Raw genomic sequence first — 17,352 nt, forward strand, 5'->3', positions numbered from 1 at the left:
CCTAAGGAACCTATCATGAGTTGATAATCCCTGATGGGATTATCAGTTTTGGTCCCCCCCCCCTTATTTTTTTTTTGTTTTAATTCCATAAGAATGCTTCATCATAAGTAAACTTTGAGTTCCTAACCAGACCCCATGCATCCTAACCACCAGCCTAGAAAACTAATCAATATGTATGTCAACCTAATTTCCTTTGTTCTTTCTTTGCTTTCTTTCTTTTTTTTTTCTTAGTTTTTTGCAAGGCAATGGGGTTAAGTGGCTTGCCCCAGGCCACACAGCTAGGTAATTATGAAGTGTCTGAGGCTGGATTTGAACTCAGGTACTCCTGACTCCAGGGCAGGTGCTCTATCCACTGCGCCACCTAGCAGCCCCCTGCTTTGTTCTTTCTTAAGACCAATCTCTGAAGGTTAACATATATTAGCTTAATACTATTTTGTCTTTATCACAAACAATTTCTTAAAGATTTTGAGGGGGAAAGAGGATCCAAACCTTTATGTTTAAGACTTAACCTCTTTCCCACCAAATATGAGTTCCACATTTGACACAGCCAAGAAAAAACATTTACTCACATTCATGGCAAAAAAATAAAATCAAATCAAACAAAACAGAGAAGGTATACATAGGAGAAAATAATTAGCTCTCCCACCAGGAGTGAGGGAACACAGTTCAACCAAGAGAGAGAGTCCTGGATCTCACCAAATGGGAAGCTCCCCAGTGTCTCTAGTATAGCAAATTGTAAATAAGGAGATGATGAAGATTGCCAGTTCCTCTCACATCTCCCCAGAGTTTTGTTTTGTCTTTTTTTCCTTCAGCAATCTGATATAGTGTTGATCGTTTCCATATTCCCTCTTGAAGCAAGAAACCACAATGCTGGAAGTGATAATGGGGCTCCAAGAGACTCAAAGCTTGAATAAAACTCAAAGGCAGAACAGGAATCAAGGGGATTCATCTCCACCTATAATGGGGTAGGGGGGAGACATCCAATTTGTGGGCTAAATATAAAACTGGCAAAATTATTTAGTCTGGCACTGTCAAGGTAACTGCCAAGGTAAATTCAAGATACTTGAAATTCAGTAAATCTAACAGCACTATAACAAGCTAATTTTTAAGTTGAGAATTTTGTATGATCTGAGAATTATGTTATAAATATCCATATGGCCCTTGGCAGAGAAAATGTTCCCCACCTTTGACCTATAAAGAAAGAATGCCATACTAAGGGCTTTGGAAATATATATATGTATATATACATATATATATGTATATATACATATATATATTTATGTATATAATACTGTTAATAATAATAATATAAACAACAAGACTTTACTATTTTAAAATTTATAAAGCATTCTCATATATATTACCTCAATTGATTATTTCAATAATTTAGTTGAGACAACTGAACCCAAGAAGTATAGTGATTTGCCTGAGTTAACACATTTACTAAGTGGTTGAATAGAGATTTAAGTGGAGGCTTCTGAGTTTAATGTAGATTTTCAATTGCCATACCCTCTAGATCTTATGCTATGAACTATTTAAAACTCTCCATCTGTTCCCAAGAAGCCACACATCACAACCACCCCTTACTCCTTGCACTTCTTAGAAGGTCTGTATCTCTCATTTATAAGGATGATAGAGGCACTTGGGAAATGTTTATGGGTGTCTAGAATGTAAAGATCTGTTATCAAATTAGGTTATTTTTACCTAATGGAGCTTATAGGCTGATGGAAATCTGACAAAGGAACTCCATGTAGCCTTTGCACCTTTTAAGGAAGACATGAATTGTGGCTGTCCCCTAAATAAAATTATTTTAATAAGACATTTAAAATGATGTCATTAATTTTATGGAAATTATTCTACTTGGTCAAATCATTTTTATTTTACTTCTTATGATTATTTGTTAACTAAACTTACTTTCTATTAATTTTTCTTTCAAGAATCTTCCCCTGTTTTTTTTAACCCTAACAGTCTAATATTTTTTGGGGGGTACCTTGTCTTTATATTCTCTGCATCACACATTTTGTCAGATTCTACATCTTGGAGAACCATAACTCTAACTCACCAGACTCCCAAATCTGCATAACAAAGACTGATAAAATTCATATTGCTTCTTATCAGTTTCATGTTTAGCAGAGTAATCAATTATTGAAAGACTGATTTATCAATAGTCTTTCTAGCAGCAAGCCAGGTCTCTAGTAAGGAAGGTAATTTTAATAAAGAAAAGAATTAAAGCAGTTCTGAAATTCAGATAAGGCAAGATGTTAAAATAATTTTGACATTTATTACCTACTGCACATATTTAGCATCAGTAGTTCCCTCAGTCCTTGGGATGTATAGAAATTAACAGGTCAAATATCTTTGGTGGTAGAAATAGCTAAAATATGTTCCATAATATTTAACATATATTCCTCTGACCTACTCATAATAAACTTCCATATAAATAGCTAAATATTCTAAAATATGAACAATTCAGTCATAATATTAATAATTCCATCAGTCACCATTTATTAAATGGCTTTTGTTTTAGTCACAATTCTCTGCTCAGTACTGGAGCTGCAAAGAAAGAACCAAAATAGTCATGGATTTCAAACAGCTTACATCCTATTGAAGTAAGAAATGGTGTTGTGTTTTTCTTTTTCTTTTTTTTTTAGGTTTTTGCAAGGCAAACTCAGTTAAGTGGCTTGCCCAAGGCCACACAGCTAGGTAATTATTAAGTATCTGAGACTGGATTTGAACCCAGGTACTCCTGACTCCAGGGCCGGTGCTTTATCCACTGTGCCACCTAGCTGCCCCATTGTTGTGTTCTTTTATTCATTTATTTTTTTAACTGACAAATTCTATCAAAAACCATCTTTTACTCACAATGATTCAGAGACCAAACTGCCAAGAAATCAACCCAAGAATAATTTGCTACTTTTTTTCCTTCTTAAGTATTCTTTCCTGGTTTCTCATTTCCCTTAATCTCACAGGTTTTGATGTTTTTGAGCACAAATATTCAAAGGACATTCTTGTATTGGTAATTAATTGAAGGTTTACAGTTTCTTAGGAATCTATTTGCTGTAATGATTGAAAATATATAAAATTCTTGTATTTTACCTTGAAATACTGAAAAACAGGTTTGTAGGCAAAATTGCTACTAACATGTGGTTTCCTACTTTTGATGTGGTTTATTCCTGAGAAATTATATTTTAAAGTACAGTCTTTATTCTTTAGAAATATAGCAACCTAAACTGATCTTTATAAAAGGAGTTGAAGGTGGAGCTTGCAATTAGTCTATCTGGAAAGGGAAAAAAAGATTTTAGGAGCATTTTTTTTAGATGGAGATGCAATGACCTTGCACTTGGCACTTGAATAGTTGGTCATTTCTTATTTGTAATACTTTTCCATCTGGACTCAAGCATTACTAGCATCAGGGCAACAATATGATCAAGTTTGTACACAGGGCCTTCTCAAATGAAATAAAGTAGGTGAAGCATTTTGTAAACTGTTATATGACTGTCAACTACTCTTTTAATTGTTACTATCTTTCCTTTATTATGTTCCTCTAAGTTTTGTCACCTCAAGACTTGCCTGTCTTTCTACAGATCCTAAAATGTTTCCCCACTCCAGGACAGTACTTTCTCTTTCTTTTAGCTTTATCAGTCTGCCCCAAATGTTTCATTAATTTCTCTTCTTATAAATAAATGCCTCTGAGATAAGAACTCACTATTTAACAAAAATTGTTGGGAAAACTGGAAAATGATATGGCAAAAACTAGACATAGATGAACCCTATACCAAAATTAGGTCAACATGGGAACAGGATTTAGACATAAAGGGAAACAGCACCATAGATAAATTAAAAGATCAAGAAATACTCTATCAGATCTATGGAAAGGGGACAAATTTAGGACCAAACAAGAAATGGAGTACATTGTAAACTACAAAATGAATGATTTTAACTATATTAAATTAGAAGGTTTTTGCACTAATAAAAAAATGAATGCTGCCAAAATTATAAGGAAAGCAGAAATCTGGGAAACAATCATCACAACTAGGAGTTCTGAAAAATATTTCTAAAATTTCTAAAATATTTAGAGAATTGCATAAAATTTATAAGGTTACAAGTCATTCCCCAAGTAATAAATTGTCAAAGGATATGAATCAACAGTTTTCAAATGAAGAAATTAAAGTTATATATAATCATATAAAAAATGCTTCAATCCAATATTGATTAGATCAGATTGGCTAAGATGAGAAAAAGGGAAAATGATCAATGTTGGAGAGGTTGTGGGAGGATTGGGACTTTGATGTGTTGCTGGTGGAGTTGTGAATCGATCCAACCATTCTGGAGAGCAATATGGAAACATGTCCAAAGAGCAATAAAACTGTTCATTCCCTTTGACTCAGCCATTCCAATTCTAGGTCTATATACAGAAGAAATCATGAAAAAATGGGAAAAGTTCTACATGTTCTAAATATTCATAGCAGCTCTTTTTTGTAGTGGCAAAGATTTGGAAATTGAGGGGATGCTCATCAACTGGGGAATGGATAAACAAGTTATGGTACATGAATACTATGGAATATTATTGTTTTATATGAAATCATAAATGGTCAAACTCTAGAGAAGCATGGAATGAGTTACAGGATCTGATGCTGAGCGAAGGAGTAGAACCACCATACACAATAACATTGTGAGATGTTCAACCTTGATAGAAGCAGCTCCTCTCAGCAGTTCGGAGACCTAGGACAACTGTATTAGACCAGTTATAGACAATGCTATTCCTATCCAGAGGAAGAAAAACCAAGCAAAAAAAACCCCTTCAGAATCTGATGAACACTTTATAAGAATTATCTCTTACGTGTCTCCCTTAATCCTAATTCCTCAAACTGAAAAGGACTAATCTGTAAAAAAGTTTATCAAAAATATGTATGTACAATGTTAACCTGTCTGTTTGCCACTGGGGTAGGAGGGTAGGAAGGGAAGGTGGAAGGAAATTTTGTAACTTAAAATATACATATTCATCTGATAAATGTTGAAAAAAGTTTTATAATATATATTTGGAAAAAATAAAATATGAATTAAAAATAAATTAATAAATGCCAGTATAATAAAGATAATGATAATAATGGCTTCCTCCCCGAGGCATATTTATTTTAATATAAGACTTTTAGAAATTGCAATGCCATGGCTCAAAAAATAACTCCATAGATCCTTCAGGAATCTGTGTTTTCCAAATTGCATCACAAAAGCATTGCTATTTCTTTATATGTCTGTGTAAGTTAGACTTTGTCCTTAAGTTTTCTCCTTGGGTGTTGAAAATATTTCATAGAAAATAAAGTTGGGAACTCAACATTCTACATAAAAATGATGAACTATAATTTATTTTGAATATTTGAGAAACATTCATAGATCTTTCTCAAGAAATTTGCTTACAATTCCCTTTTTTGTAGTGGTATTCTCAACTTATAGCTAAGTTTCATCATTTAATGATACTATTGCAGAGAGAGAGAGAGAGAGAGAGAGAGAGAGAGAGAGAGAGAGAGAGAGATCTTTCAAGTTCAAGGACAAACTTTGTCTCTAATCTATTTTAATGCACTTAGATATAGATGAAGTCATACATCTAAGAGCATATATGTTACATATTTAATTTTTAAAAGTTGTAATTTTTTTTTACATTATTTCATTTGATCCTCTTAATAATGTTGTGAGGTAGGTTTAGGTAATTTATTCATCATTTTGCAAGTGAGAACTCTTAGAGAGAAAGCATGACCTGTTAATGGCCACACTGATAATAGTATCCAAGATGGAATTTGAATGCAGATTTTTCCTGTTTCCAAGTCTAGAATTCTTATAGATACAGCTGTAGACACTAATTGTTTGCTGCTTATTAAAATGTGAAAATAAGAATGGTAAATACATTTTTAATACTTATGATGATTTTTTTAAAATGGACTCATGATTTCTTCTTTACAGGAACTAGTGAGCTCTTGGTGAAGAATTTTTCTACCTATGCCGATGAATCACACTTTCTCCATAACTTGTAGTCTTAAAAAGTTGCCCGAGGCAATGAGAAGTGAAATGATTAGCCCAGGAACACAAAACTAATATATATATATATATATATATATATATATATATATATATATATATATATATATATATACACATATATATATATATATTTATATATATATTAAAACAGAGCCTTATATACCTAATTACTATCTCAATTACTATCACTAACAGAGATCTGAGAAATTAATGAATGATTGAATCTATTATGATCACATGAAAATTATGTTCTGCAAAATCTGTTTAAATGACAAGACAGTTTTTTTTGAAAAAAAAAGTAAGCCAACTGATAATTAGCACCAAAGAACTTGTTTATTATGTTCAGAACATTATAGAATTCATATTTATTCTTATGAATGAAATATATTTTCTAGTTATTTTTATTTTGGATGGAGTTATCTTTTTTCTAGGCACATGGTATAGGAGAAAAAATAAAGTATGATCAGGTCAACTTCTTGAACAATGCATTTGCAGTTTTAGAAAAGTATTACAAGTTATTTTCATGATGGAATACTGATTTCAAATCAAGAATATACTTGTAAGGTGATTGCTTATTTGTAGCACATTGAAATCCTTCCAGTAACATGAAAAATTCTATAGAGAATCAGAAAACGTAAGGGAATTGTACTAGCCATTACAGGTTTTTCATCATATGTTGAAAAATCGGTAATATGTTCACTTTTTTCCTATTATTATTGTTGTTTAGTCTTTTTTTTTTCATCATGAACAAGTCTCCATGACCCAATTTGGGGCTTTCCTAGCAAAAGAAGAAAGATACTGAAGTAATTTACCTTTCTTCTCCAACTCATTTTACAGATGAAGAGATTAAGGCAATTAGGGTTAAGTAGCTTGCCCAGGGTCATACAGGTAGAAAGCATCTGAGGCCAAATTTGAACTCAGAGTGAGAAATTTTCCTGTCTCCAGGTTGGAAACCCTATTGACTCTATTACTTCACTGGCCTTGTTCTAGAGTAGCAACAGAGTATGTGTGGATGTTGAGAAATTTGATAATTTTATCAGTTTAATACAGGAAAGAGAAATATTTACTGTGTCCCGAAAATAAGTTGTATATTGTAGCTATTAATAGAATGTGGTTCCTCAATAATATTTTCCTTTCCTTACCAAAGATGATTGTCATTGAAAGAGTTAAGGTATTTTATGTACTTTTTTGTTTGTAATAGATATTCTCTTTAAAAGGAAAAATAAAACAAGTTTTATGTTGGAAAACTTTCTCTCTCTCTCTCTCTCTCTCTCTCTCTGGAGTCTGCTCCAGTTTTGCAGTCTTGTGGACATTATTTTCCCTTATCCTTAAGGATTCCTTATCCAACATTGAGAAAAATGGTGATGGCCTGTAATCAACAATGTAATCTCAAATTCCAAGTAGAGGGGCATTTTCTGGAAAAAGTACTTGGTTGTGAGGAGAGGACAAAGTTGTTTAAGGCTACTGGCCTTTTACTATCTTGTCAAGCTTCTTCAACCATATAAATCTTGACTAATTCTAATTCTTGACTCAAAGCCTACAATTATTTTTCTCTGCTACTGAAGAACTTATAAGAGTTATCATTAAATCAAAGACCATGAAATTTTCAGTATGGCTGAGGTCTCTTGCTAGGAGCTTTGGGGGATTCAGAGCTCAATGACTGGTTTTTTAAACATCTCTGTATATAATATCAAACACTGTTCTTTCACTGTTGTGTCCCCAGCATTCTCAAAATAGGAAACATAGCTCAACAAGAAATTAGGATAAATATTTTTAAAATTAATTATCATTGCAAAAAGTTTTGGAAATTAAATTCTGAATATATACGTTTATTGTTTCAATGAGAATTTATGAGCAACTGCTGGGGCATTCTGCTAGACATAAGTCCAAACTTCTAAGAGCTGCTATTCTTTAGTCTAGAAAAAACTAATAGAACCAGGGTATGCTCAACAATAACCACACCTTCTTGCCTATCTTTTATTATTACTCTTATTAGCCTCTTTCTTTCCTGGATCCTCCATTTGGGACAAAATACCTGCAGTCTTACTCACTTCTCCTTGAAACTCTTCCTCTATATCTTTTTTTTAATTAATAAGCATTTTTCTCTTCCTCCCCACCATTAAAATAATCAAACAAAAAATAAAATTTTGATTGTATTTTAATATCTAGTCAAAAAATCCAAGTTGCCTATATTGTATTTTTGATTGAAGTAAGTATGAAAAATAATAATCCAATCTTATTCCTGTGGAAAAACAGGGTAAAGAGCAGGGAAACAAGAATAGACAGTTCTAGAGAATAGGACATAACTAAGGAGGAGTTAGATGACCCGTTAGATATGGGGCACTGACTGGAGACAGGAACATCTGAGTTCAAATCCAGCTTCAGACACTAGCTTTGTGATACAGGGTACATAACTTTCCTCTGGTATGCTTCAGTCTGTTGGAGAGGGAAATGGCAAACAATTCCAGTATCTTTGCCAAGAAATCCCCATGGACAGTATTGCTATCACATGGTCTTACAGGGTCATGAAGAATTGAACATGACTGACTGAACAACTGCAAAGGTGAAAACCAAAAAGTGAGCTTTTTTCCTGCTTATTTTCTCCCCTCCACATAAATATATTAGGTAATGAAAAAATAATGGCTAAGAAAATGCCAATAATCAAACTGAAATTATCCCACTGACTTAAGCTAATTAATGATGCTGGATGGGAGACAAAGATTGATATCAAAATTACATGCTCAAATAGAGAAGACATTTTCATATGCATTGCATTGTTTAATAATATTGTTAGGATAGCAAGATTAGCAAGGAAAAAAAAATTCCCGGTTGATACCTTTATTAGGAATAAAGAAGAAAGTTTTGTTTCTGCTTTGGAAATAATGCTATTTAGTCTTTGTAAGAAAGTGATTCTTAATAGACCAAAATGATGCTGACCCAGAAACCTTAAATCTGTTCTCTTTCATCAATTTATTTCTTCTCCTTAGTCAAGTCACTGAAGAATTTGACTCCATTTTCTTTTTTTTTGGTGAAATAAGATGTTCTGTAACATTGTTCTATCATGCTTTTAAATCATGTCCAATTAAACTTTTCCCCAGATCCATGAAAACAATGTTTGCAAGTAGAACATTCATACTTACCTCTAAAACAAAAAAAAGCCCAGAAGGAAGTTGATTTATATGGATGCAATTTTGTCATTATTCTAAGTTATAACCTCTTTTCCAGATGTGCTATAATGTACTATAAGCAGCATATCATCATCATTAATATGTACAGCATACATCTCCATGATGTAATGTGCCAAGATATCAATAGGGATAGGGTGTGCAATGGGAGTGAGTAGGATAAGCTGGTAGCTAAACTGAAAAGATCTTTTCAATCCAGATTTGGTGCTAAAAGAAATCACCTCATTTTGGAGATGAGGAAACTGAGAACCAAGAGTTAAAGGAGTTAATAATATTAATTATAAGAGGTCATAATTAAAAGAGGCTGTATTTGAATCCAAGATGTCTGTCTCCAGAGTCATTGAATCATGCTGTCATTAATAAAAAATTAATATTAAGTTGTTTCCTGGTTAAAGCACCAGAGAATTTGAGAGGAAAATGAAAAAGGAAAAGAAAGATAGATTTCCATTAGGAATGGTCAGGTCTATTGGATAATGAAAATAAGGATGTACATTTAAATCTTGTTTTAAGGTTTGCAGAGTACTTTGCCTAATTATTCTAAGAATTTATCACAACAAATCTGTGAGTTAAGAACTGTTATCCCCATTTTACAGATGAACAGACAGAATATTTTCCTCTGTGTGTGTGTGTGTGTGTGTGTGTATGTGTATGTATGTTTTCTAATAGTATACTGTAGATCACCAAGTGGGATTTGAACTTGCCTTTTTGATTTCTAATCCAGCACATTGCCCACATAGCCTTATAATTTGACAACCACATATTTATTTACCTTTACAGATCATTTTAACCCTAGCATATTTTTTTCTCTTCATGAATTTCAATTGTACTTAATTCATGTACAGTATATACTACCAAAGCAATTACTCAAGATCAGAAAGATAATTTTAGTTTCCTGAGTAGAGGGGCAGAAAAAGCAAATTTTTGGCAGATTTAAGTTTAAAGATCCATTGGGAGGCAGCTAGGTAGCGCAGTGGATAAAGCACCAGCCCTGGAGTCAGGAGTACCTGGGTTCAAATCTGGTCTCAGACACTTAATAATTACCTAGCTGTGTGGCCTTGGGCAAGCCACTTAACCCCATTTGCCTTGCAAAAAACCTAAAAAAAAATAGTGCATTAGTGTTCCAGTTTTCCCACTTCCCTCTCCAACATTGATTATTTTGGGGTGGCTAGGTGGTGCAGTGGATAAAGCACCGGCCCTAGAGTCAGGAGTACCTGGGTTCAAATTCGGCCTCAGACACTTAATAATTACCTAGCTGTGTGGCCTTGGGCAAACCACTTAACCCCATTTGCCTTGCAAAAACCTAAAAAAAAAAAAGATCCATTGGATCTGACATCCATTTATATCTTTTCTTGCATGGTTATTTATTGTTATTTCTGATTCATCTAAATAGCAGATTTAACTCTGGCTGACACCTGTTCCTTGTTTATTTACGATAATATTTTTTACGTCTTCTCATTTTTCTTTACTACAGATAATTATAAAAATATTCCTTTGAATATAAATTCTTCTTCACCAAAATTGTATTCTTGATAAAATATCTTCCTATTCCCCAAACTTTTTAGTATTTTGCTAGAGAATGTATTCAAGAAGCATCTAGAATATGAATATTTTAAATTCATATTCTATATGTTTGCATCAATCAATCAATCAGTCAATCAAAAAATAACTATTAAGCAAACACTATGTTGCAGCCAGTGGTGCTAATAATTGTGTCACAAAAAGAGGCAAGGAGCTAACAGTCTAATGAGAGAGACCACATGTGAACAAATATAGAGCAACCAATAGAGTAAAAAGAAAATAACAGAGGGAAAGTAATATAATTAAGATGGGTTGAGAAAGACGTCTTGTAAAAGATGAGATTTTAGGGACAGCTAGGAATCTTGGAGTCAGGAGGCCCTGAGTTCAAATTTGGTCTCAGACACTTAATAATTACCTGGTTATGGGACCTTCTGCGGGGGGGGGGGGGGGGGGAGATGAGATTTTCATAGGGATTTAAGAAAAGTCAAAGAAGTCAGTAGGTGGAATTAAGGAGGAAGAGTATTCCAGGTATGGGGAGGCATCCAGAGCAAATATTCAGAGTTAGAGTTGGAGAGTCGTTTTCATGGAATAACTAAGAGGCTAGTGTCTCTGGATCAAAGAATATGAGTTGAGGAATAAGGTATAAGAAGATTGAAAAATAGGAGTACGGGTAGGTTCTGAAAGTCTTCGAATGTCATAAAAGCCATTTCTGTTTTATACAAAGGGCACCAGTGAGCTACTAAAATGAGTACAGAAAAGCCCTGTTCTGATATATACTTTAGGAAAATCACTGAGGGCTCATTGGAGGATGGTTTGGAGTGGGAAGAGAACCAGCAAGTTCTTGCAGTAGTCCAGAAATGAGGTGATAAGAGTCTCTTACAGAGTAGTGACAATTCGAGAGGGTGAGTTAGAAGCATATTTGAGAGATACTGCAGAGGTAAAATGGAAAAGATAGTTTGGCTATTGGGATTGGAGGAATCTCTAATGACTCCTTTTTTTGTGAGACTAAGGAACTTGGAGAATGGAATTACCCTCTATAATGATGGGGGGGGAGATAAGAGTTTGAGAGGGTTTAAGCTGAAAGATAATAAGTTCTATTTTGGATATATTTAGCTTAAAATATCTATTCAATGTCAAATTTGAAATCTCTTAAATATAATTGGAAATGTGAGATTGGAGATCAGCAGAGAGGATGTGGCAGGATAAGATAGATTTGAGAACTACTAATAGAAAGATGGTAATTCAATCCATGGGAGCTGATATTACCAAATGAAATAATACAAAGAGGGAGAAGAGAAGAGAGCCCAGGGAAGAACAGTCTGGGTAAAACTGTGACTGTAGAGAATGACCCAGTTGAGGATCTCACAAAGGAGCTCTAAGGAGAAATAGTCACAGAGATAGGAGGGAGTTATTAATAGTATTAAAGCCTACAGAGAGGTCAAGGAGAATGAGGATTGAGAAAAATCCACAGAATTTGGCAAGCTCCCTTGTCAACAAGAGGATCCATCAGTGAAGTGACTGGCAGTGTTTGGGGGTTAGCCTTTGGCTAAATAGGATATGGCAATGAAAGAGAATCAAGTTAAACAACCATATGGAGACTGAATTTAAGATATTACCTGATTAACTTTATTCTTTAAATATCTATTTCCTTTCCCTTTTCTTCCCCTTTCTTTATCTCCTTCCTTTCCTTTCCTTTCCTTTTCCCTTTATTTTCCTTCCCCTTTCCTTTTTTAATTAATATTTTATTTTTCTAAATACATGTTAAGAAAATTTTTTCAACATTCATCCATAGTATATATATAGTTACGAAATTTCCTTCCAACCCTCCCTTACCACCTCCATCCCCTTAGCAGCAAAGTCAGCTTAAATGTACATACGTATTTTTGATAAACATGTTTACAGATTGGTCATTTCCAATAGGAGGAATTAGGCTTAAGAGAAAGAGATACATTAGAGATAATTTTTATAAAATGTTCAACAGCTTCTGAAGGTTTTTTTTTTCCCTTCCTCTGGATGAGGATAGTACTGTCCATAGCCAGTCTAATTCAGTTATCATCTCTTTGAACTACTGAGAGGAGCTGCTTCCATCAAGGTTGATCATCTCACAGTGTTGTTGTTAATGTGTACAATCTTCTCTTGATCCTGCTCCCTTCTCTCAACATCAGATCCTCTAACTCATTCCATGCTTCTCCAGAGTCTGACCATTTATGATTTCTTATAGAACAATAATATTCCATAGCATTCATGTGTCATAACTTGTTTAGCCATTCCCCAGTTGAAGGGCTTCTCTTTCCCTTTCATTTCCCATCTCTTTCTTTTCCCCTTTCCTTTCCTTCTTTTTTCATTTGCATTCTCTTTCCTTCCTCTTTCTTTTCCTTTCTTCTTTCCTTCACCTTCTATTTCCCTTCTGTACCTATTCCTTTTGTTTCTTTCCCTTACCCTTCCCTTTACCTTTCCTTTCTCTTCCTTTCTACTTCCCTTCTTCCTAAAGAATTTTACTCTCTCCCTTCTCTTCCACCTTCCTTCTCTTCTCACTGTTCTCTGGCAGCAGCTTAGGGGTCCAACTAGGCTTATAGTACTTTTTGCTTCCAGGATGTGGCTTCAGATGTTTGATTTGACTTCTGTTTTGGCTCTTTGCTCTCACCTATAGTAACACCATCTTCATTTCCTTGTTGCTCTTGCCAAATGGTTCAGGATGTTTTTCTATTTTTTCACATTTGTCTATCAAGATGTGAATATTTCTGTCTTGCATTGTTGGAGTCTTCATTATCAAAGGGCAAGAAATCTTATGGGGACTTTGGATCTCCACAGTCTATATATTTCTCCCTTCAGTGATATAGCTCCAATGATACAATACTATACTGGAGATTTCTTTTTATCGATGTTATTTTTTTTCACCATTACATCTGTCAGACGACTCAGCCTATAAGAATTCACCATAAGCACTTAACTATATTTTTTGCTGTGCTGGATATTAGGGACTCAATGCAATAAATGAAATAAAGTAATTCTTACTGGAAAATAGATAATATCTTATGTTCCATGTCATTTCCCATTACAAACTCTGTATTTAAAAATCTTTGTCCTTTTCCCTTTGACACTTGGGATGAGTCAGGATGGATGCTCTCTTTAGAAGAGGAAGTTACCTTCTAGACCAGGAAGTTCTTAAATATTAGCTTAATCGATCTTCACTAAGCTCTTATTAAGATACTTTCATTGGAAGCTATTTCTGAATTCATTTATATCATATTGAATAATTTCACTTAATGAATTCCATCCAAATCTTAAATCTACAATCTCTTCTAGGATCATGGATCTTTTATCGTTATGTTTATGGACTTAGGAAAAAGGTGGATATAAAATAAATCTTAAAAGACAGTAAGAATGTTATAGTATTTTCTGTCTGTTAAGATCCTGACTTTAAAATATAATTGCATTCACTTATATTCATGGTAATCAAGAAATGAAAATTAGGAATGGATTACTAAGTGACAGACTACATAAAACTACATAAAAACAGTTTTACTTTTCTTATCTTCGCTTTGGGTAGCACCATTGTTTTTAAGCTAGAATGACTGAAGTGAAATACTTTAATTCTGTCTCATTTGTTCAAAGATTTTCTTTAGCCATCATAGAAAGTTAATTATCTTATGGCATGGAGATCTATGGCATGGAGATTCTGCATCTGTTTTTTTATATTAACCTTCTAAAATATTCATGGTACCATATATTTAGACTTTTTTCAAGGCATATTTTTATATCTGTCATTATTTTAGCTAACCTGATATATAACTTTAACAGATTTTTATCTTGTAAATTTTTCATATTTTTACATCCAAGAAAGTATTCTATAAGGGAAACATGCTATAATTAAATTCATTATATCAGGAAAAAGACTGATGAGAAGAGGCTATGTGGCACAGAGTGTGTTGGATCTAGATCAGAAGACCTGAGTTCAAATCATGGCTGTTCCACTTACTACCAATGTGACCTAAGGCAGATCTACTTCCCCTCTGTAGGCTTCATTCCCTTCATGTATAAAAGGGAGAGCCAGGGACTGGAGTCAGAAAGATCTGAGTAAGAATCAGATTTATATTATGTTGTTATATCACATTAAATTAAATAGATAAGACATGAATACCATGTCATATCAATTGTAATTATATATATATCATTATATTATATATCACACAATAAGATATTCAGTTCAATGTGATGTGATATGATATGATGTGATGTGATGTGATGTGACCTGTTTATTGTGTACTTTGCCTCTCAGACTTGGATTCATTGCCTGTAAAATGAAAGGATTGGACTCAATTGCCTCTAAGGTTCTGTTCAGATATAAATTTAAGAAAGAAAATAAAACCAAGATATGAAAAGATATTGAAGAGTATTAACTTTAAATATCTCTTATTATCTTAAATATTATATTCAGCTTTATTCATTTCAAATAATCATCAAATTAAAATGTAGTAAAATCATTTGATTCATTCTCCACTCTTACAAATGGGAAAACTGGGGCTGAAAGAGGTTGAAGATTGTTTAAGGTCACAGATCTAGTTACTGGAACAGATATTAAGCGTCAGAACCACCAGGCTTCTATAATACTAAATTCAATATACTTCAGTATAACCTCTTTATAGTTAGAAGAGGTTTTTGTAAATTGCTTAGCACAGTGCCTATGACATAGTAGGTACTTAATAGATTCTTGTTCTTTTTCCTAAAAGAAATCAGATTTTTAAAAATTTTTATACTATTTCATTTCCATATTAGTAAATAAATTATACTTCTAGTATAAATATTTAATAATACATTTATTTGTCTCTTTTGAGGTTAAGAAGACCTTAAAAAGTCCTGCATGTTATAACTTCAAAGTAAATTTTGCTAAACCTTTTGATAGAAGTAGTAGTAGTGCCTTCTTCTGATCAGGATCACTATCTGCATATAACTACCACCCTTCCTTCTGTAAGGGATTCTTGACCAGGAGTGTTCACAGATGCTTTAAAATGCTACATTTGGATAAGAGGAAAATGAATGACCTGATGAAACTAAAAGAAGTAGAAATTAAGACATACATGGTAATTTCAGAAAACGTGGGAAACTTTAGGTGCTATGAATTCAGTTAACAAATGTATTTTTGAATGACTTTTTATGTCTAAGTCCACATATACCAAATATACAATTTCATTATGTTTTTGGGAGAATTTGGTACCTTAAATGCCAAGAGTAAAGCAAATGCTTTTTTATGCTTTGTCCTCGGTGGGGATGATAAAATACTACAAGCAGCCAAGAAGAAAAAAGATGTGATAGACCGAATCCTTTCATCCCAGATGCCTGCTTAGCAATGCAGAACAAGATGAAAAAGTTGGCAGCAATAAAGAACACTTTGTAGACAAAGGAGAGAAAGCCATGCTTTAGTCTCAGCATAGCTTCAAGTAGGTCAGTAATGGCAATAGTCCTTGCAATCTGGGGCTCCAGATCAATCAATTCTGTCTCATGGATGATGGTGAAGAAAGAAAAGGTTTTCATAACTTTGTGAATCATCAAGCAACTTCAGAGAGTTAGGGAGAATTTTATATGGATGACTTAATTTTTAAAATAATAATTATTTTTTTGGAAGGAGAAAGGATAAAATTTTTTATCATTATGTGATTGCATATATTTTTTATTTCCTCTTGAGGTAATAACTCACTATTTAATTAAAAATATTAAATATAAAAATAAGGTGGTATTTTTGAACTACATTTCCTTTTATATTTGAATATGATTGAACACTCCTTCAAATATAATGAAACATTTTTGAAAATGTCATAAATAAATAAATTATGAATATTTCTATAGTATAATGATTGCCTTAAAGAAGCAATAAAGTACTGTTAGAAATAGAGGTTCATGAAGTGGATGGTGAAACATTAACTTCTTATAGCATTTGGCCTGGTAGTAGTCATTATAAGAAGCCAATTCTGGTCATGACAGTAAGGATAGGAAAAAATAGGACTGGAAAGAGTAAGACATAAAAAAGCAGCAACATAATATATTCATACATTGAATATGCTTTGAGCATGTGCCATGTAAAAGTATCTGAGGTAATTGCTCAATATATGACATAACCCCACTTTAAAGGACATGATAGATTAGAGTAATGGTAGAATAGACATAGAATGGATAATTACTTCCTAAGTTCTATGGATAAAGTAGACTAAGATAGTTCCTGTCCTGAAGGAGCTCACATTCCAGCTGGAGAGATGTTACATAAGAAGAGTTCATAATCATGTTCCTGATAGATGGAGAGGCCAGTTAGTGATTAGGCTGAAGGGAGCTCTGAACACCTTGGGCAAAAATGGTATGGAGGTGTCAGAAAGACTAGGAGTCCATTCAAGGATTGGAGGCGGGGGAGATTCTGAGATTCCTGAAAGAGAAGTAGGTGCATGGAAGTAAGACTCCAGGTGACAGTAGGCATCATGAGTTAGTGGGAGGAAACTGGACAATGGGCCAACAAGGACTGAATAGAAGTGGGAAAATTCATAGACTTTTTTTCCTTCCTCCTCCTCCTCCCCATTAGTAGCAAGTGTTGCTGGTTCTTCCACTTATACATCTCTAGCTAAGTTGGCAG

General features: G+C 33.6%; 1 protein-coding gene across 1 annotated transcript in view; it reads left to right on the forward strand.

Annotated features, from left to right (window-relative positions):
• HCN1 (hyperpolarization activated cyclic nucleotide gated potassium channel 1) overlaps positions 1-17,352 on the forward strand; it is a 655,526-nt gene that overhangs the window by 248,901 nt on the left and 389,273 nt on the right. The gene's annotated exons all lie outside the window — the stretch shown is intronic.

The sequence above is a fragment of the Macrotis lagotis genome, chromosome X, assembly GCF_037893015.1.
Source record: "Macrotis lagotis isolate mMagLag1 chromosome X, bilby.v1.9.chrom.fasta, whole genome shotgun sequence".
Classification (NCBI taxonomy): domain Eukaryota; kingdom Metazoa; phylum Chordata; class Mammalia; order Peramelemorphia; family Peramelidae; genus Macrotis; species Macrotis lagotis.